At 43.8% G+C, this 22,595-nt stretch overlaps 1 pseudogene; it reads right to left on the minus strand.

Moving 5' to 3' along the window:
• LOC139364547 (GEM-interacting protein-like) overlaps window positions 1-19,693 on the minus strand; it is a 29,285-nt pseudogene extending 9,592 nt beyond the window's left edge.
• Between the last annotated feature and the right edge of the window lie 2,902 nt (window positions 19,694-22,595).

A 22,595-nucleotide genomic window follows, 5' to 3' on the forward strand; every position in this document is an offset into this window, starting at 1 on the left:
CCGTACCTTTTGTTCTGAGGGACAAACTCCTGGAAGGTGAAGGTTTGTAGGGCCTGTTCTTGGCTTCTCTTCCTAAAGATGTAGAGCAGGTAGGGCTCCCCGGGTTCACACGGCCTGCAGGTCAACTCCAGGTTGTGGTAGCCCAGGGGAACCGGCTCTGTCTGCTGACGCTGGAAGTAGAACATGTTCACTGTGGCCTAGGGGTGGTAGAGGTACATGATAAGAGGGATTATTTGAAAATGATTAATCCCATTGAGCTCAAGACACCTCTGTAGCTCAGTTGGTAGAGCATGGCAACGGCAGCATATTCGGTTAAATCCCAATTACCACCTGTATGTAAAATGTATGCACGCATGACTAAGTTGCTTTGGATAAAATGGTCTGCTATATGAGATATATTAATATATTATTTAGAAAAGGAGACCTGGGCCATATTTTAATATATTTTTGTTGTTGTTGTATGGGCGATTGGCAGTCTTAAAAGACTAATTGAAACGGCTACTGGCTGCTTGCCTTGAGTCTATTTACTCTTATGCCCACTCTTATGCTATCACTATCCCTATTATGCACTCCACTTGTTGCATCCAGCACAGGGAATATCTCGATCTCCAATAGGCTTGGACACCCACCTCCTTGAGCACAGTGTCCCCCTGGCAGATGAGTTTGCGGGTGTGAACTATGATTTTCTCCTTCAAGCTCTCCAGCTTGCCCTGGTGGTCCTGGGCCTCACACACACACTGTCTGTACTGCATCTCTGCCTCCATCACCTGGTTGTAGGGGATGAATGAGAGAGGGAGAGAGAGAAAGAGGGAGATAGGCACAGTGAGTCACATGATGACAAAAAATAACAATTATAATTTTCCCATAAAAAAAATGTAAACCTAAAAAGTGGGATATGTTTCCGTGAACCCCATGTGGCGGTTGGACCCGCTGTACCACACCTTTGACTGTGCGTCGTCACGTGACTTCCTCCTCTTGTCCAGGGTCTTGTGTCCCGCTGTGAGCTCGTCCCCGGCCTTGGCCGTCACAGCCTTGGTCTTCTCCAGGTCCTCACTGCGCTGCAGGTACTGCTGACGAGCCTTTTTCAGAGCCGCCACCGCCTCATTCTGACCGATGAGAGAAGTTGTTAGTTAACGCAATGTTCTGATCAATGGGATAAGCTGTTAAAACACACAGGCACGTGAGTGCACATACACAGTAGCATCTAAAAAAACAGCACTTACCATCTTCCTCTGTTCTCTGGACCACTGCTCCTTGAACTCCCTGCGCCACTTATCAATCTCATTCTTCTTGGATGCCAGGGCCTTCAGAATTAAGATGTAGGATTAACCACATCATACTAAATCACTTAACATATTATTCCACATTTTCTTCTTCTTTCTTCTTTCTGCATACAGGAATGTTTGACACATTGAATAGGCTTGCTCATTGCGCCTGCCTGCCTGCCAGAGTGCCTGCCTGCCAGAGTGCCTGCCTGTCTGTCTGCCTGCCTGTCTGTCAGAGTGCCTGCCTGCCTGCCTGCCGTACCTACCTGCCTGCCTGCCGTACCTGCCTGCCTGCCTGCCGTACCTGCCTGCCTGCCTGCCTGCCGTACCCGCCTGCCTGCCGTACCTGCCTGCCTGCCGTACCTGCCTGCCTGCCGTACCTGCCTGCCGTACCTGCCTGCCTGCCTGCCGTACCTGCCTGCCTGCCGTACCCGCCTGCCTGCCGTACCCGCCTGCCTGCCGTACCCGCCTGCCTGCCGTACCTGCCTGCCGTACCTGCCTGCCTGCCTGCCTGCCGTACCTGCCTGCCGTACCTGCCTGCCTGCCTGCCGTACCCGCCTGCCTGCCGTACCTGCCTGCCTGCCGTACCTGCCTGCCTGCCTGCCGTACCTGGTAGCAGCGTTGCTGCAGCAGTTCTGATGTCTGTTTAGTAGATTGGCTGGTCTTCACATCGTGCTCCAGGGCCATGGTGTAGATGTACTGCAGAGGCATCATGTCCTGTAACAACAGCACAGTAAGAACCAGGTCATAGATATAATTTCAATACGTTATTTATAGATATATTTCAGATATATTAGAGATATTAGATATCAGGAACATTTACTGTCTTGGTAAGCAACTCCAGTGTAAATTTGGCCTTGTGTTTTAAGTTATTGTCCTGCTGAAAGGTAAATTCATCTTCCAGTGTCTGGTGGAAAGCAGACTGAACCAGGTTTTCCTCTAGGATTTTGCCTGTGCTTAGCTCCATTCTGTTTCTTTTTTATCCTGAATAACTCCCCAGTCCTTAACGATTATAAGCATACCCATAATATAATGCAGCTTCCATTTTGCTCGAAAATATGGAGAGTGGTACTCAGTAATGTGTTGTATTGGATTTTCCCCAAACATAACACTTTGTATTCAGTACATAAAGTGAATTGCTTTGCCACATTTTTTGCAGTATTACTTTAGTGCCTAGTTGCATACAGGATGCATGTCTTGTAATATTTGTATTCTGTACAAGCTTCCTTTTTTTCACTCTTTCAATTAGGTTAGAATTGTTGAGTAACTACAATGTTGTTGATCCATCCTCAGTTTTGTCCTATAACAGCCATTACACTCTGTAACTGTTTTAGTGGTGAAATCCCGGAGTGGTTTCCTTCCTCTCCGGCAACTGTATCTTTGTAGTGACTGGGTGTATTGCTACACCATCCAAAGTGTAATTAATGACTTCACCGTGCTCAAAGGGATATTCAATGTCTGTTTTTTTTACCCATCTACCAATAGATGCCTTTCTTTGCGAGGCATTGGAAAACCTCCCTGGTCTTTCTGGTTGAATCTTGGTTGAAATTCACTGCTCAAATGAGGGATCTTACAGATAATTGTGTGGGGTACAGAGATGAGGTAGTCATTCAAAAATCATGTTAAACACTATTATTGCACACAGAGTGAATCCATGCAACTTATTATATGACTTGTTAAGCACATTTTTACTCCTGAACGTTTTTAGGCTTGACTCAAATATTTCAGCTTTTCATTTTAAATGAATTATTTCTAAAAACATAATTCCACTTTGACATTATGGGATATTGTGTGTAGGCCAGAGACATTTAATCAATTCTAAATTCATGCTGTAACACAACAAAATGTGCAAAAAGTCAAGGCACTGCAAAACATTTTCTATTGGTAATTTAGCAGATGCTTTTATGCACAGCGACTTTCAGTGTATTCCACTAAGGTAGCTAATAATAAGCCTGAAGAGTAATCTGATAGGGATTTAATACGTTTCTATGCAATATTGTACACATCATCACATGTACAACCTATACAGCCCCATACACACGAGAGACAACAAAAGCATCCATACCTGCTGAGCCACACAGGACTTAGCCGTTTCTGCTGCCTTTATGATGTTCTTGGCAAACTCTTGCTCTGTAAACAGACCAGAATAAGTCAGTATGATGGATTATGTGATTGATTTTAGTAAAAAAATATTTATTAGCATTACAATATTGTCAGGCAGTCTTATCAAAAGCTTTTATCCAGACAAATATCAGTATGACTTTTGGAGCTGTTGCATGTTCAATTGAGGTCTTTCAATGGTGATATAACAACCAAAATGTAACATATTAGATCCCATATCAGGCAATCAGACCTCATAGAGAGGAGAGGTCAATTCAGATTGTTAGCTTACATAACCAAATATCAAAATCAATGCTCTGCTTTGGCTGCCTAAGTGCTGCCCTACTTCAAGTACACTAATCTGCTGATCCATATTGATGCTGTGGTGTCAGCATTGCAACCATTCAACCAGTGGATGCTGGTGGAAGGAGCTATAGGAGGATTAGCTCGTTGTAATGGCTGGAATGGAATAAATGGAACGGAACATGTGGTTTCTATAGGTTTGGCGTGTGATACCTGCCCATTTATCCCATTCCAGCCCAATGAGCCCTTCCTTCCACCAGCCTCCACTGCATTCAAGTGTCCACAGTGGCTCAGACCTTTCCCTTTATGGTGACCACTACCCCTACATTGTCACTCTGACCTCTACCCATTTCCTATACACAGCTATCCAAACACAGGTCTGCTTGGCAGCACCTTGGTGAGCTGATCCCTTTGCCCTCCTACAGTACAGAACAGTGCAGTAACCGTATATTACAGTATTGTATTTTACAGTACGATATAGCAGAGTACATTACTGTAAAGAAGGCTACAGTACAGAGCAGAACAGTAGGCTGTCCATCCTCCTGCGGTGGCCCGGTAAATCTGCCCTGTAGTCTCTGTGGGGTTCCCATGACAGGAGTGGCTAGCCCACTCCATGTTATCCTCATTGGCTAAAAACCCCACAGATCTACTTTGTTGTTGTTGTTGTGATCATCTCTGAGTAGGTTTACCGCTCCGTAATACCCTAACAGTGTTTCTCAGGGTAGGTTTACCGCTCCGTAATACCCAAACAGTGTTTCTCAAGGTAGGTTATACCGCTCCGTAATACCCGAACAGTGTTTCTCAGGGTAGGTTTACCGCTCCGTAATACCCTAACAGTGTTTCTCAGGGTCTGTTATACCGCTCCGTAATACCCTAACAGTGTTTCTCAGGGTCTGTTATACCGCTCCGTTATACCCTAACAGTGTTTCTCAGGGTAGGTTTACCGCTCCGTAATACCCTAACAGTGTTTCTCAGGGTCTGTTTTACCGCTCCGTAATACCCCAACAGTGTTTCTCAGGGTAGGTTACACCGCTCCGTAATACCCTAACAGTGTTTCTCAGGGTCTGTTATACCGCTCCGTAATACCCTAACAGTGTTTTTCAGGGTAGGTTATATCGCTCCGTAATACCCTAACAGTGTTTCCCGGGGTAAGTTATACCGCTCTGTAATACCCTAACAGTGTTACTCAGGGTAGGTTTACCGCTCCGTAATACCCTAACAGTGTTTCTCAGGGTCTGTTTTACCGCTCCGTAATACCCTAACAGTGTTTCTCAGGGTCTGTTATACCGCTCCGTTATACCCTAACAGTGTTTCTCAGGGTAGGTTATACCGCTCTGCAATAGCCGAACAGTGTTTCTCAGGGTAGGTTTACCACTCCGTAATACCCGAACAGTGTTTTTCAGGGTAGGTTTACCGCTCTGTAATACCCGAACAGTGTTTCTCAGGGTAAGTTATACCGCTCCGTAATACCCTAACAGCGTTTCTCAGGGTAGGTTATACCGCTCCGTAATACCCTAACAGTGTTTCTCAGGGTCTGTTATACCGCTCCGTAACACCCTAACAGTGTTTCTCAGGGTAGGTTACACGGCTCCGTAGTACCCTAACAGTGTTTCTCAGGGTCTGTTATACCGCTCCGTAACAGCCTAACAGTGTTTCTCAGGGTAGGTTACACCGCTCCGTAGTACCCTAACAGTGTTTCTCAGGGTCTGTTATACCGCTCTGTAATACCCTAACAGTGTTTCTCAGGGTAGGTTATACCGCTCTGTAATACCCTAACAGTGTTTCTCAGGGTAGGTTATACCGCTCCGTTATACCCTAAAAGTGTTTCTCAGGGTAGGTTACACCGCTCCGTAATACCCTAACAGTGTTTCTCAGGGTCTGTTATACCGCTCCGTAATACCCTAACAGTGTTTTTCAGGGTAGGTTATATCGCTCCGTAATACCCTAACAGTGTTTCCCGGGGTAAGTTATACCGCTCTGTAATACCCTAACAGTGTTTCTCAGGGTCTGTTATACCGCTCCGTAATACCCTAACAGTGTTTTTCAGGGTAGGTTATATCGCTCCGTAATACCCTAACAGTGTTTCCCGGGGTAAGTTATACCGCTCTGTAATACCCTAACAGTGTTACTCAGGGTAGGTTTACCGCTCCGTAATACCCTAACAGTGTTTCTCAGGGTCTGTTTTACCGCTCCGTAATACCCCAACAGTGTTTCTCAGGGTAGGTTACACCGCTCCGTAATACCCTAACAGTGTTTCTCAGGGTCTGTTATACCGCTCCGTAATACCCTAACAGTGTTTTTCAGGGTAGGTTATATCGCTCCGTAATACCCTAACAGTGTTTCCCGGGGTAAGTTATACCGCTCTGTAATACCCTAACAGTGTTACTCAGGGTAGGTTTACCGCTCCGTAATACCCTAACAGTGTTTCTCAGGGTCTGTTTTACCGCTCCGTAATACCCCAACAGTGTTTCTCAGGGTAGGTTACACCGCTCCGTAATACCCTAACAGTGTTTCTCAGGGTCTGTTATACCGCTCCGTAATACCCTAACAGTGTTTCTCAGGGTCTGTTATACCGCTCTGTAATACCCTAACAGTGTTTCTCAGGGTAGGTTATACCGCTCCGTAATACCCTAACAGTGTTTCTCAGGGTCTGTTATACCGCTCCGTAATACCCTAACAGTGCTCTCAGGGTAGGTTTACCGCTCCGTAATACCCTAACAGTGTTTCTCAGGGTAGGTTACACCGCTCCGTAATACCCTAACAGTGTTTCTCAGGGTAGCTTTACCGCTCCGTAATACCCTAACAGTGTTTCTCGGGGTAGGTTATACCGCTCCGTAATACCCTAACAGTGTTTCTCGGGGTAGGTTATACCGCTCCGTAATACCCTAACAGTGTTTCTCGGGGTAGGTTATACCGCTCCGTAATACCCTAACAGTGTTTCTCAGCCTAAGGGTTCATGGAACCAGTCCGTGATATCTTACTGTCCCTGCAATGGTTAACTGACAATTATTTTCTCTGATATCTTTTCAACCAGTTTTGCTCACCCAAAATGCAAACGGTTCCTATAACAGTCCTTGTAATACCTAAGTTCTACCACCAGAGGGTACTGTGGAGGATACTGTTCATCCTTTCACACAGGGTTCAACCACAAGGTCTATTATCCTATTACTTTAGACTCGGCTGTCTTTTCCAGGAATAGAGTGACTGACTCCTAGTCTTTCTTAGGGGAAGAGCTTTGGTTGCTGTAGTTACTGCAGTTCCATACCAGCAAAACAACTTTTGTTACAGAGGGATAACAGAGCCTTTTGTGTTGTCCTAAAATTATTCTTGTTTATCGTACGTCTTGAGAAGGCTACCTGTCTATGAATGCCAGAAACATGGTATGTACTTCACATTTGGTATGTGAACTATTTCATTTGTTTACACGTAAAGCAAATAGTTAACATACAAGACCATATTTACAAATATATGTGTTTGTGAATATGTTATAGTAGTTGTAGTTGAATGAGTCTGTACCACATTGCAGTGACACACTATGGGCCATGCCCTCATTTGAGATAGGTGCACTTAGCTTTAATTAAATCATGTGTTTATGTCAATGTAAGATTTGCAAATAGGAATGAGGAGACAGACAGACAGACTGACTAGCAGGCAGACAGACACAGAAACACCCACGTCTCCACTCACCCAGGCTGATTCTCTTTTCCATCCAGGCCAGCAGGTCCTTGGCGTAGCGGCACCACATCTTGGCATACTGCAGGGCCAGCTCCACGCCTCCCTCACAGCGACACAGGGCCAGGTCTGCTTCCTGGGCTGAGAGTGAGTACATCAGCATCACTGCATATCTTCTCTACCTCACCCTGATAGCCCACAGTCAGGAGGTTTCTAACCCCAAAACACACACAACTGGGCAGTCTGGACCCCCACGGGGCATCCAAGACCCCTCTCCCCCCTGACTCCCAAGGAAAAAGCTGGGCTCACAGGTATGCTTTGTGTTCCATACTACCAATAATGTGTAATCCGAATAATTTGTCATCCAAGAAACGACCACAAAGGAATAAAAGAGAAGAGACAAAAAAAGTGTCTCTCCTATTTCTCAAATACGTAAGTTCATCAGAAACATAGCTGTTTCCACAGCAGGTTTGTGGTTTAGCCAAACAAACTCTATGGAGAAGAGAGACTGAAAACGACTGGTCATCAGGGCTAGTCCTCAGAGTCCGCAAGGTCCATGTGCTGCCGTTGTCCACAGGGTCTCTGTCTCAGCACAAGTGGTCACTACTACACCAACACCGGTGGAGGTCTGGTAATCTCAAAGCATGCATAGCAAGAGGTCATCACGTGGGAAATCTTAATTTCAGAAGGAAATTCTCCTGTCCAGTCTAGATTAGGCCTGGAAGCAGCTGAACAGACAGTGCTTTAGCAGTCAGAAGTACAGAAAGGAAAAGAGAGAGAAAAGGTTTGCCTGAGTGTTCCAAACAGGCTTTTTAGGTATAACTCCTCTCCCCGCTCTACCTCTCCCCAGCGCCTGTTCTTACCGCTCCCCTCCTCAGTCAGAGAGAGAGAGAAAATGTGACGGTCTGAGAAGAGTACCGTGGCAACATCATAGCAGGTGTGTTGTGGTTGTTATGGAGTCAGGGTGTTGGTGTGACTGACAGCAGTCTGAAGTCAGTCAGCTTCTCTCTCTCTCTCTCTCTCTCTCTCTCTCTCTCTCTCTCTCTCTCTCTCTCTCTCTCTCTCTCTCTCTCTCTCTCTCTCTCTCTCTCTCTCTCTCTCTCTCTCTCTCTCTCTCTCTCTCTCTCTCTCTCTCTCTCTCTCTCTCTCTCTCTCTCTCTCACAGTGACAGCGGATGGCGATGTGCAACAATCCTGCAATGCATGTCATGTGCTCCCTTCCTCCCTCCCTCCCTCTCCTTTCTAATCTCTCTTTCCCCCGGTCTCGGTCCTCTTCTTCCCCTCACTAGTTCTCTTGCAACCTCACTATCAGCACCGCTGTCCTTTCACCTGTCCACAGTCGAGCCGCATGCAAAGAAATCTAGCAATACTGCAGTCTTCTGACAAGTCGAATTCCTGTTTCACTTCTTCTCCAACACAGATGTGTAGTCCTACACTCCAATTCTGAGCCCAAGTCCTCTCTGTGTGTTGTCAGACGTCCCTCTCAGTTCCAAAAGTGAGAGCAGAGAAAATATGCTCCTACAGAGCATAGAACAGGCTTCTCTCTTGAAACAAGTAACTCCATGTCTGAGAAAAAATCCACAAAAACGGTTAAGACTCTGGAGCGAGTGTTGTTCGGCTTGATCTCGCTCTCTCTCTTGCTCCCCGTCTCGTTCTCGTGGGCACACCTTCACACTTCAGCAATAAGTGTCCCAGTGCCACCTGTGTGTGTGTATGTGCGCGCCCGTCCCCCTTCCCTTCGCTCTGCCTGTGCTGGCTTCTGGGACTATGGATTATCCAGAGAGGGCAGGTCCAGATTGTGGAGTGACAGGCTTTAGATCACAAACAGGTTTCACCTCCTGGTGTGTGTGTGTGTGTGTGTGTGTGTGTGTGTGTGTGTGTGTGTGTGTGTGTGTGTCTGACAGACTCTGTCAGGAGGACTAAGAGGGTGGATGGGGTGAGGAACTGGTTAGAGCTCAGTACAAACTGTTTATTGGTGCTCCTTCTTACAGCGTTTTTTCCTGTACTTGATCTTTCCTCCCCATCTCTCTCTTTCTCACCCTCTCCCAATCTCTCCCTCTCCCTTTGTCTCTCTGTCTCAGTTGAGAGAACGTCACAGCTGTAGGTTAGTGGAGTTACAGTATATCAGGAATATTGATATGACTGTCAGAATGTCAACTTGTGTTACACAAGTGCCAAAACTAGTTAGTTACAAAAGCTCAGAACTTGGTCCATGCTGTTATTTGCCCTTGACACCTATTAAGACAGTTAAACAACACAGTTGACACGCGCACATATACAGTGCAAGGATCAATCAATGTCAACCCGACGGGACTGACAACAGGCATTACAGAAAGCAGGCCACGCCATGGTCCACTCAACTCATCAGCCCTACCACCCTACCCCCACCGCTCGCTCCTATCCAAACCCCACCCCTCGCCCCTCCATTTGGCTTATTACAGATAATCTCCAAACTGGTGGGGGGTAGCTGAGAGAATTTGGGATTGGGAAGAGTGGATTGGGTTAGGGTGAGGGCAGAAAACTGCATTAGATGTAACTGAATGAAGAGAGAGGAGGAGGGCACTCAGAGGGAAGGTATAGCTAGCTATATGCTTAGTAACATGATACATAAGAGGTGCTCCGGGGTGAAGTTTCTCCAAGCTGCAGATCTAGGATCAGCTTCCCCTCCCCCAATCCTAGCCTTAATCATTTGTGGGGAAAATGTCAAACTGACCAAAATATAGTATTGGATAGTTTCAAATACATGCAACTTAAAAGTTACCTATTACGATTTCACATATTTTGGACATCAGAGCAACCTTTAGGGAATCTTATTTGAGTCAGAAAAGGATGTTCATATGATAGGGAAGATATAAACTAAGAAACTACATCCCACTGCCAACTGTGTTTATTTTCAGAAAAGTTACCATGTGTAAATATTTGTATGAACAAGATTTAACAACTAAGACAAACTGAACAAGTTCCACAGACATGTGACTAACAGAAATGGAATAATGTGTTCCTGAACAAGGGGGGGGGGGGGGGGGGGGGGGCAAAATCAAAAGTAACAGTCAGTATATGATGTGGTAACCAGCTGCATTAAGTATGGCAGTGCATCTCCTCCTCATGGACTGCCCCAGATTTGCCAATTCTTGCTGTGAGATGTTACCCCACTCTTCCACCAAGACACCTGTAAGTTCCCGGACATTTCTGGGGGGGGAATGGCCTTAGCCCTCATCCTCCGATCCAACAGGTCCCAGGCGTGCTCAATGGGATTGAGATCCGGGCTCTTCGCTGGCCATGGCAGAACACTGACATTCCTGTCTTCCAGGAAATCACACACAGAACGAGCAGTAACATGGTGGCATTGTCATGCTGGAGGGTCATGTCAGGATGAGCCTGCAGTACCACATGAGGGAGGAGGATGTCTTCCCTGTAACGCACAGCGTTGAGATTGCCTGCAATGACAAAAAGCTCAGTCCGATGACTGACCTTCCACGTCCAAATCGATCCCGCTCCAGAGTACAGGCCTTGGCTCATTCCATCAACGATAAATGTGAATCCGACCATCACCCCTGGTGAGACAAAACCGCGACTCGTCAGTGAAGAGCACTTTTTGCCATTCCTGTCTGGTCCAGCGACGGTGGGTTTGTGCCCATAGGCGACGTTGTTACCGGTGATGTCTGGCGAGGACTTGCCTTACAACAGGCCTACAAGCCCTCAGTCCAGCCTCTCTCAGCCTATTGCGGACAGTCAGCACTGATGAAGGGATTGTGCGTTCCTGGTGTAACTCAGGCAGTTGTTGTTGCCATCCTGTACCTGTCCCGCAGGTGTGATGTTCGGATGTACAAATCCTATGCAGGTGTTGTTACACATGGTCTGCCACTGCGAGGACAATCAGCTGTCCGTCCTGTCTCCCTGTAGCGGTCTTAGGCGTCTCACAGTACGGACATTGCAATTTATTTCCCTGGCCACATCTGCAGTCTTCATGCCTCCTTGCAGCATGCCTAAGGCATGTTCACACAGTTGAGCAGGGACCCTGGGCATCTTTCTTTTGGTATTTTTCAGAGTCAGTAGAAAGGCCTCTTTAGTGTCCTAAGTTTTCATAACTGTGACCTTAATTGCCTACCGTCTGTAAGCTGTTAGTGTCTTAACGACCGTTCCAACAGGTGCATGTTCATTAATTGTTCATGGTTCATTGAAAAAGCATGGGAAGAACAGCCCCTAATTGTGGTATTTTGGCTTTATACCACACCCTCTCCTGCCTTATTGCTAAATTATATCAGTCATCAGTCAAAAGAGGGTGTCTTGTCCTGCTCCTGAAATCTGCTCCTGTATTCATCCCAGTCATCAGCAGCAGAGTATTGGGGTAGGTGCATGTCTGACATCAATGTTTGCACAATTACAATGGTAGTTTAATTTCCCCATTATCTCACTAGTCTTCCTTTCTGTCTCCTTTGTAGTTTTTTTTGTCTCTCAGGCTGAACAATGCTGTTTTCAATCCTCACTCTGTGCTCACTCTTCCCTTCGGTCTGTTTCTCTCTTTCCCTTCCCATCCCTTTATGGAAAAACCACATGATTTCACATGTGGAAAATCACATTATGTTTTGCACATGTAAAATAAAATGTCACATGTGAAGTGTCACATCTAAAACCATGTGGTTTTGGAACACTTCACATGTGATGATATTTCACATGATCACATAACCTTTCACATGTGGATTAACATTTTCACATGATGCCCTGCAGACAAAAATGAGTTGTAAGGATGTCGCCGGAACATCACGAAATTAGCTGCAGTGTTTTCAACTTACACACTTTGACATACATGATTACATTGTGTATGTTTATTTATACAGTAATTATTATTCAACATGTCCTCACGTGGGATTTGAACTCAGAACCTCTTGGTTCACAGCATTCCAATCTTCCTGCTACGCCACCATGTCTGTGACATTGACAGATTTCACCTGTATTCTTATACTTTGGACTTCAAAGTAAATCTCAGCTTTGTATAATAGACCCAATAAAAACAAATATATTTATCATAGTGATTCAGGAGTAACATTGAAACAGAATAATACACTTCACCAACATTAGACAACTATACAGAAAACCCTCAAATTGCAGAATTAAGTAAATAAAATCAATGATGGGAGAACAGTCAGATTAACGGATATAACAAAAGCAGTGCAGATGGCAGTCTTTTAAGTGCAGAGACGTATTATAGGTAATTAATTCATGTGTATGGAACTTCTGAGAAAGCGTACTTCAAACCCCAGGTGGTGTCATATTGAAAAGTCAGTACTAAGTGACATTGCTTGTCCTAATACTTATATATTTCTTAATTCCTTTCTTTGACTTTTAGATTTGTGTGTATTGTTGTGAATTGGTAGATACAACTGCACTGTTGGCGCTAGGAACACAAGCATTTAGTTACACCCGCAATAACATCTGCTAAATATGTGTACGTAAATTTGATTTGATGTCAAATGTAATCATATTATCGTAAAAAATTTTGAACTATACTATTTTAGCTGATCAGTGTGTCAGATAACTTAAAACCCCTATACCATTTCATTATTTCCCTTAACTGTTTTCACATGTTGAGCTGACATTTTCACGTGAAAACCAAAAAAGACACATGAAGTCAGTTGTTCACACGTGAAACTACATGTTCACATGTATTCACCACCTGTTCATGTGAGGAAGAAAATGTGTTCTCACCTCACATGTGGAATATGCAGTTTCACATGTGAAAACCTAACTCTCGCGTGGAATGCGTGAAATGAGTGAGTAAAAATCTAATTTGCACTATCACGTGAAAAAACGTTAAAATGTTGTCATGTGTATTTTCATGGCATCCCCATGTTGTCACATTTATTTCACGTTCTCACTTGTGCTTAAATGTTTTTACGTGTTGTCACGTTTCTTTAACATGTTGTCACATGTTGTCATATTAACTTCACATAAGATCACGTGAAATTAATGTTGTTTTTCCATAAGGGATCTCTCCCCCTCTCTTTTTACCATCCCTCTCTACCTCTCATATCCCTCTGTTTTCCCCCCTCACCCACATTTCTCCCTTCCTCTATCTCCTTCTCTCGCATCCCTTCCTTCCCCTCTTCCTCCCTCCCTCTCTCTCCTGTTTGATGGATATGTCTGAGGGGTAAACTAGCGAGCATCTGTCTGCAGCTCTAATCCTCTCTCTCCCCCCACCCTCTCCAGTCGTCTCCCAATCTCGTTAACACAGAGGCAATTAGCACCAACGGCTAATTACACCTCAACAAGAGAGGTTGAATACGTGGAGATTAACCACCGTGACTGGCTGTCACCCCACTAGTCCCGCCCACACCACTCATCACATCCCACCTGGATTGGCTGTCTGTTAGTGTCAGTCACCGGGCAGTGTTTCCAGAAGAGAATGGCTTGGACTCTTGCATCCCTTTCACATAAAGACCAAAACCCCCCTAATTTACCATGCCTGCATTTTAATACCAGCTTTTTTGTATATCTGAAAAGCATAGGGGTAGAAAACATGGAAAAATAAAAGCCACCTAAAGACCTAGCCATGATTCCTGCATTTTCACAGACCCTGTAACCAAAATACAGGTATCGGGTCTGTGTGAATGGTTCTCTGATTATTTACAGGGAAATTCATTAACACTTCCATTGTTTAACACATCCCTAATTTGAAATGCAAACTGCCCCCATGGTTTAACCACACCCCCCAACCCTCCGAATTACCCACTGATATATATAAAATGGGTATACCTGCAAACAAGTGGCAAATAAAGGTCTGTTTGAAATAAACATTGCCTAAACGTTTTTCTATCGTTATTGAGGGAAGTAATTACGTTGATAATTCCTGATATTGATTTATCGCCCAGCCCTGCTCTTAGCCCACTGAGCTATAGCCTAAGTAAGATTTAGCTATGGGAGCTAATGCAAGTATTCATGTCTCTGGCAAAGTTACTCATCACACTGAACCAACAAACCACCTCTGTTACTCACACCAGGGTTGGGGTCAATTCGAGTCAGTCCAATACAACTGATTTGAATTTAACTAAAAAAAATGAAAAACACACATGCATACAACACACCACGTTCTGTATAAGCACACTGTGACATCTGCTGATGTAAAAAAAAGCCTTTTTAAATTCATTTGATTTCATTACAAACATACCTGATAGACCTCCATCTTTGTCATCACCATCTGGGGGGTAGACATCCTCACACTGCAGGGCAGAATACAGACCATTACACAGAGAAATGGATTTGGAGACAAGACGATACACACTGTACTTCATATCAGTAGAATATGAGCAGAACCCAAGTTCAAATGATTCCCCTGTTGGCTAGTACAAACGGTACCAAAGGTATCAACACAATGGAGCACCAGACTAGAAAAAATGTGATTGACTGACAGAGAGAACATAGTAACGATTGATTGATCGTTTGTTTTTAGGCTGGGTATCTGTAAAGCACTTTGTGACAACTGCTGGTGTAAAAAATGGCTTTCCAAAATAATTTTGATTAGTTGCTTGATTGACTGATAGTACTGCTCCCCTACCGTCAGATGATCCAGCTCAGTGTTGTCTGTGGTTTCCGTAGAGACGGTCTCAGCAATGGACTGGGAGTCAGGGTCTGGAAACATTTCCTCTACAGTGCTGATGGATCAGAGGGCCGATACATGTTATAATGGCTTTGTGAAGCCTTCGTAATGCCTAGATGCTTCACTTATTATTTATTTGCAAATTCTTACTATACTTAACAAAAATATAAATGCAACATGCCACAATTTCAACAATTTTACTGAGTTGCATATAAAGAAATCAGTCAATTTAAATACATTCATTTGGCCCTAATCTGAATTGAAGTATGCTCTCTCTAATTCTCCCTCTCTTTCTCTCTTTCTTTCTTTCACTCTATGGAACCCTGACCTGTTCACCGGACGTGCTACCTGTCCCAGACTTGCTGTTTTCAACTCTCTAGAGACGACAGGAGCGGTAGAGATACTCTCAATGATCGGCTATGAAAAGCCAACTGACATTTACTCCTGAGGTGCTGACCTGTTGCACCCTCGACAACTACTGTGATTATTATTATTTGACCATGCTGGTCATTTATGAACACTTTAACATCTTGGCCATGTTCTGTTATAATCTCCACCCGGCACAGCCAGAAGAGAACTGGCCACCCCTCATAGCCTGGTTCCTCTCTAGGTTTCTTCCTTTGGTCTTTCTAGGGAGTTTTTCCTAGCCACCGTGCTTCTACACCTGCATTGCTTGCTGTTTGGGGTTTTAGGCTGGGTTTCTGTACAGTACTTTGAGATATCAGCTGATGTAAGAAGGGCTATATAAATACATTTGATTTGAACAAATCAAAATATATTTGATATTTGATATTCTTCAAAGTAGCCACCCTTTGCATTGATGACAGTTTTGCACACTTGTCATTCTCTCAACCAGCTTCACCTGGAATGCTTTCCCAACAGTCTTGAAGGAGTTTCAACATATGCTGAGCACTTGTTGGCTGCTTTTCCTTCCCTCCGCGGTCCAACTCATCCCAAACCATCTCAATTGGGTTGAGGTTAGGTGATTGTGGAGGCCAGGTCATGTGATGCAGCACTCCATCACTCTCCTTCTTGGTCAAATAGACCTTACACAGCCTGGATGTGTGTTGGGTCATTTTCCTGTTGAAAGACAAATGATAGCCCCACTAAGCACAAACCAGATGGGATGGTGTATCACTGCAGAATGCTGTGGTAGCCATGCTGGTTAAGTGTGCCTTGAATTCTAAACAAATCACTGACAGTGTCACCAGCAAAGAACCCCCACACCTCCATGCTTCACGATGGGAACCACACTTGTGGAGATCATCTGTTCACCTACTCTGTGTCTCAAAAAGAGACAGCTTTTGGAACCAAAACTCAAATCTGGACTCATCAGACCAAAGGACAGTTTTCCACCGGTCTAATGTACATTGCTTGTGTTTCTTGGCCCAAGCAAGTCTCTTCTTATTGGTGTCCTTTAGTCGTGGTTTCTTTGCAGAAATTCGACCATGAAGGCCTGATTCACTCAGTCTCCTCTCAATAGTTGATGCTGAGATGTGTCTGTTACTTGATCTCTGTGAAGCATTTATATAGGCTGCAATTTCTGAGGCTGGTAACTCTAATGAACGTATCCTCTGCAGCAGAGGTAACTCTGGGTCTTCCTTTCCTGTGCCGGTCCTCATGAGAGCCAGTTTCATCATAGCGCTTGATGGTTTTTGCGACTGCACTTGAAGAAACATTCAAAGTTCTTAAAATGTTCCGCATTGACTGACCTTCATGTCTTAAAGTAGTGATGGACTGTCATTTCTCTTTGCTTATTTGAGCTGTTCTTGCCACAATATGGACTTGGTATTTTACCAAATAGGGCTACCTTCTGTATACCACCCCTACCTTGTCACAACACAGCTGACTGGCTCAAACGCATTGAGAAGGAAAGAAATTCCACAAATTAACTTCTAACAAGGCACACCTGTTAACTGAAATGCATTCCAGGTGAGTACCTCATGAAGCTGGTTGAGAGAATTCCAAGAAGTGTGCAAAGCTGTCATCAAGGCAAAGGGTGGCTATTTTGAAGAATCTAAAATATAAAATATATTTTGATTTGTTTAACACTTTTTTGGTTACTACATGATTCAATGTGTTATTTCATAGTTTTGATGTCTTCACTATTATTCTACAATGTAGAAAATAGTCAAACAAATATATATATAAAAAAAAATGAGTAGGTGGGTCCATAATTTTGACTGGTACTGCATGTACACAGATGTAAGCGGAAGAATATACTCGGTTTACAATCCCACGTAGGTGTACACTTCCTCTCTGGCAACTAGTAGCAGACAACCCACCCCCAACAAATAAAAAATATGTAACTAAATATGTAGCTAAATAACTCAAATGTAAAACATGTCAAGGTGTTCTGAATGATGGACTTATTATAATGTGGAGGGTGACAATGGTAATACGTGTACATGATGAGTGAATCTAAAAGTCAAGACTTACGAGTTGACCAAAGAGAGTTCAAAATTATCGAAGTCCCGGAAGATCTCGCTGTAGCGCTTAGTCTCTGATTTGTTGGGGACCTTCACCTCTGGGGTAAAAGATGGATGACAAACATGTGAGCAAGAGAGGCCAAATGATCACTCTTTCCTTTTCATAAAATAAACATTACACACAAAACACACAAGTTGAAATTGCTTTTTTGCAGCTCCCAAAAAAGTTATCTGTAAAAAAAAAAAAGCTTACAAAATATCTTCTATTTTTAGAAATAACAAATAAAGGGGTAAACCAACAGCCAACACCCAGTCATAAAACAATGTGTGAGGAAATAAAGAAGTTTGTGGATTTGAAGGCTGGTGGTGGTGGTGGTGGTTATTGAGGCCTCAGATGTGTGATTGTATGTTTGTGTAAAAGGCATTTGTTGTAACACTGTTGTCTTTCAATTCTCCAGCCTCTGGTGAAAAACATATATCACTGTTGGTCACCCATTATAACACACTGAGTACTGCTGAGATGGCTCAGAATGGTTATAAAAACCTTTGTGTGAATGACAGATAAGAACATTTCCTTTTTATATAACATCTAATATGGGAAGGACTGCAACTAATCTGAGAAAAAGAGAAATGCAACTCCAACAAAAGGGGTTCTATTCATTTCCTAGCCTGGTTAGGCCAGACTGAATGCTGTGCTCAGTACTGAGTGCAGTATTCAGTCTGGTTTAACCAGGCTATGCATTTACAGTATACAGTTTACAGTATAGGCTGGGGAAAATAAATTGATGACACCCAAAACTGAATGATGGTACATTAACCCTGAGTGAACTACAACCTAATGCTGTAGTCTCTCTCAACATACGTTTGTGGGCTAGCATCATGTGCTGAGACTGCATATGAGGCTAAAAACCTATAGGAATCTGTTACAGTTGAAGCTGACTGTGTATCACTTTAAGGGCAGTTAATATGCAAAAATACTCAACTCCCAGTGTTAACAGATGAAAAAAAATCGACATCTCTCCTCCCTCTCTTTCGCTCTCTGTCTCCATTTAGGTCAACCACATCCTGCTTGTGATGTGTGTCATGTTTTGCTCAGAAGACACAAAGTCCTTGTTTTTCACCTTAGCAGAGTTCTGTTCATATGGCAGTCAAAGACAGGTACGAGATAGTAGAACTGTACACAACCAAGCTCTGCCAAAGTTCAGCTCTATAGCGCAAATTAAATGTAAAAGCAATGTTCCTGCGTGTCCACGGAGACTGCATTCACAGTAAACGCTGCATATGTCAGCTCAATCAGAAATTAACTTCAAATGTTAAGCGAGCTATAGTGCTGAACTTTGTGATATGGATTGAATCAAGCCCTTAGTCTAACAAAAAGCAGGGCCCTATAGCCTACTGTGCATGTCAGAGTTCTAGAGGGAGCTCGAAGAGTGGGTTCAAATAGTATTTGTTTTCCTTCCAACCATTTTCTCTTAAATCATGAGGACTGATGTCCCTGACTTAATGGTTTCAAGAGCTTAATTTTTTTTTTTAAGTTTCACGAATGGCACACACCAATATGCAAAATGGAGGATGAGTTCAGGAGGTTCACTGATCCTGCACTGACTGGGAGGATGTAGCATGCAACCACACATGCACGCTCACACACACACACGTTTGTTTTATTATCCTTGTGGGGACCAAACAATTGATCCCCATTCAAAATCCTATTTTCCCTAACCCCTAACCTAACCCCCAAGCCTAAAATAGCCTTTTTCCTTGTGAAGACCGGCGAAACTTGTCCGAAGTATCCTTGTGAGAACTTCTGGTCCCCACAAGGACAGTAAAACCAAAAACACACACATACACACACCTTCCCTGAAACATTTTCTCACCTCCTTTTCTACCTAAATGGATGGTTTCCCAGACCCAGAAGGAGACTATTCTCCATTGAGCATGCTTTAGTCCAGGAGTAGGCTTAATCTGAGCACTGGAAACTGGCCCACATGATAACAATCTTCTGTTTTCTCTTGTTGTTACTCACCTGGGGTTTTGGAGTGCTCCTTCTCTTTAACTTGGGGTTCTTCTTCCCTCTCCATCTCTATTTCAGACTAAATATCACAAGTGCACCTAGCCCCAAACTACCATATAGCACAGCAACCCCATCAATGTTCCTCGCACCACCAGCAACGTTCCATCAACCTTCTATCAATCAATCTATCAATTCCATCAACGTTAGCAATGCCTACTCGTTCACAAGACAAACAGCAGCTACAGAGCAGGAAATGGGCTCGATTTCCTCTAGATGCACTCAATCACACTAACATTTGACTAGAACACTGCTGCTGTCTGGTAAAGTGCAAGGGTTTGACCCTTCTCTTCTTGCTCTCTCAGAGTTATCTTCCTCTAGTGCAGAGAAAGGTTGGCCAATACGGTTTCACCATCATGATAAGAGGAAGTGTGATTCTGTACAATCTAGGTCACACCTACATTGTCACACTGAACATAGAGAGTGTGCAGGAGGAAAAAGAGAGAAAAAGTGATTCTGCGTTTGCAGAAAGTATTAGTGCACTTGCCTCTGTGTTATACTGTTTGTGTTGTGCAGATGTTCAGAGGTCAAACTTTGACCTCTAAAATGATCTCTCTCATGGGTGTTGAAAGATGAATGATATTATGCACATCTCTGCAATTCAAACTCAACGGCAACCTCTTGAAATTTCAATCTCATAGTCCTCACCAGTGAAATGGGAATACTAATTGTACCTTTACTAACTGTAACTATGCCCAATAACAACAAAGGTTTCCTTTTTCTGTTGCAAACGTTTTGCTACAGTGTGACCTTACACAACCCATGATAGTGAGATAAAAATGTCCAGGAGATGGATTCTAGGGTGCTGAGACTGACTGACCTGTGATGGAGCGACGCAGCATGGTGAGGGCGTGGCTGACTGGAGGTCGACCCATGGATGGGTAGCATTCCGCCAGGGGCTGGAGAGACTGCTGTAGGGCCTGGAGCCCCATGGACACATGTAGCTGGTTAGGACCACCCAGCTCTGGGAGGGAAGGTGGGAGGGAAAGAGAGAAAGATAAAATATTTAGATTGAGAGATTACGCACTGTAAAATGTAAAAAAATAAAAATAAAATATTCTGTGTGTGTGTTTGTGTGGTAATTTGTAAACTAAAACACTATATACGTTTCTATAGTCAATTGGCACAGTGGTGACCCGTCATTCAGGGCCTTTGGGGCAGAGCAGCAATTACAGCCTCGAGTCTTCTTGGGTATGACGCTACAAGCCTGGCACACCTGTATTTGGGGAGTTTCTCCCATTCTTCTCTGCAGATCCTCTCAGGTTGGATGGGGTGCGTCGCTGCACAGCTATTTTCAGGTCTCTCCAGAGATGTTCGATCGGGTTCAAGTCTGGGCTCTGGCTGGGCCACTCAGGGACATTCAGAGACTTGTCCTGAAGCCACTCCTGCGTTGTCTCGGCTGTGTGCTTAGGGTTGTTGTCTTGTTGGAAGGTGAACCTTCGCCCCAGGCTGAGGTCCTGAGTGCTCTGAAGCAGGTTGTCATCAAGGATCTCTCTGTACTTTGCTCCATTCATCTCTGCCTCGATTGTAACTAGTCTCCCAGTCCCTGCCACTGAAAAACACCACCAAAACATGATGCTGTCACCACCATGCTTCACCATAAGGATGGTGCCAGGTTTCCTCCAGCTGTGACACTTGGCATTCAGACGAAGAGTTCAATCTTAGTTTCACCAAACCAGAGAATCTTGTTTCTCATGGTCAGAGTCTTTAGGTGCCTTTTGGCAAACTCCAAGTGGGCTGTCATGTGCATTTCACTGAGGAGTGGCTTCCGTCCATTCCATAAAGGCCTGATTAGTGGAGTGCTGCATAGATGGTTGTCCTTCTGGAAGGTTCTCCCATCTCCACAGAGGAACTCTTGAGCTCTTTCAAAGTGACCATCGGGTTTCTGGTCACCTCCCTGACCAAGGTCCTTCTCCCCCCAATTGCTCAGTTTGACCGGGCAGCCAGCTCTAGGAATAATCTTGGTGATTCTAAACTTATTCTATTTAAGAATGATGGAGGCCACTGTGTTCTTGGGGACCTTCAATGCTGCAGAAGTGTTTTCGTTCCCTTCCCAAGATCTGTGCCTTGACAAAATCCTGTCTCGGATCTCTACGGACAATTACCTCAACTTCATGGCTTGGTTTTTGCTCAGACATACACTGTTAACTGTGGGACCTTATATAGACAGGTGTGTGCCTTTCCAAATCATGTTCAATCAATTTAATTTACCACAGGTGGACTCCATTCAAGTTGTAGAAACTTCAAGGAAGATCAATGGAAACAGGATGCACCGGAGCTCAATTTTGCGTCTCATAAAAAAGGGTCTGAATACTTATGTAAGTATTTCTGTTTTTTATTTATTTTTAATACATTTGCAAAAAAATCTAAAAACTGTTTTCGCTTAGTCATTATGGGGTATTGAGTGTAGATTTCTGAGGATTTGTTTTTATTTAATCTATTTTAGAATAAGTCTGTAACGTAACAAAAAAAGTAAAGGTGTCTGAATACTTTCAAATATATATATATATTTGTTGTTGTTCTTGTCTGTTTTGCATGCTATTTTGGCATTAATATGTGTCCCATATCAGTTTGCAAACAATGTAAAAAAATATATAAAATCATTGTGTTAATAAAGCTGCATACAAACATGATCTATTTTTTGCTTTGTTGAGTAAGGCAGCTCCAAAATGCAGGTGTTGCCATTGGTTTAGTGTTGGTTTAGTGATTTACAAGATTTACATGCTAAAATCACCACTGAATTGGCATATCAGACAGTATGCCTGCATGCCCTGCAACTTGCATTGGAATCGGAAGTAGGATGGCGACCCCTTGAGGCATGGTCGGTAGTCACATGAATAACACTATTTAACATGTCAAATAGTATACATATGATATGAGTAATGTAAGATATGTAAACATTATTCAAAGTGGCCTTATTTAAAGTGACTAGTGATCCATTTATTAGTGTCCAGTAATTGGGTCTCCATGTAGGCAGCAGCCTCTCTGAGTTAGTGATGGCTGTTTAGCAGTCTGATGGCCTTGAGATAGAAGCTGTTTTTCAGCCTCTCGGTCCTAGCTTTGATGCACCTGTACTGACCTCGCCTTCTGGATAGCGGGGTGAACAGGCAGTGGCTCGGGTGGTTGATGATCTTTTTTTGCCTTCCTGTGAAATCAGGTGCTGTA

The sequence above is a fragment of the Oncorhynchus clarkii genome, chromosome 13 (assembly GCF_045791955.1).
Source record: "Oncorhynchus clarkii lewisi isolate Uvic-CL-2024 chromosome 13, UVic_Ocla_1.0, whole genome shotgun sequence".
NCBI lineage: Eukaryota > Metazoa > Chordata > Actinopteri > Salmoniformes > Salmonidae > Oncorhynchus > Oncorhynchus clarkii.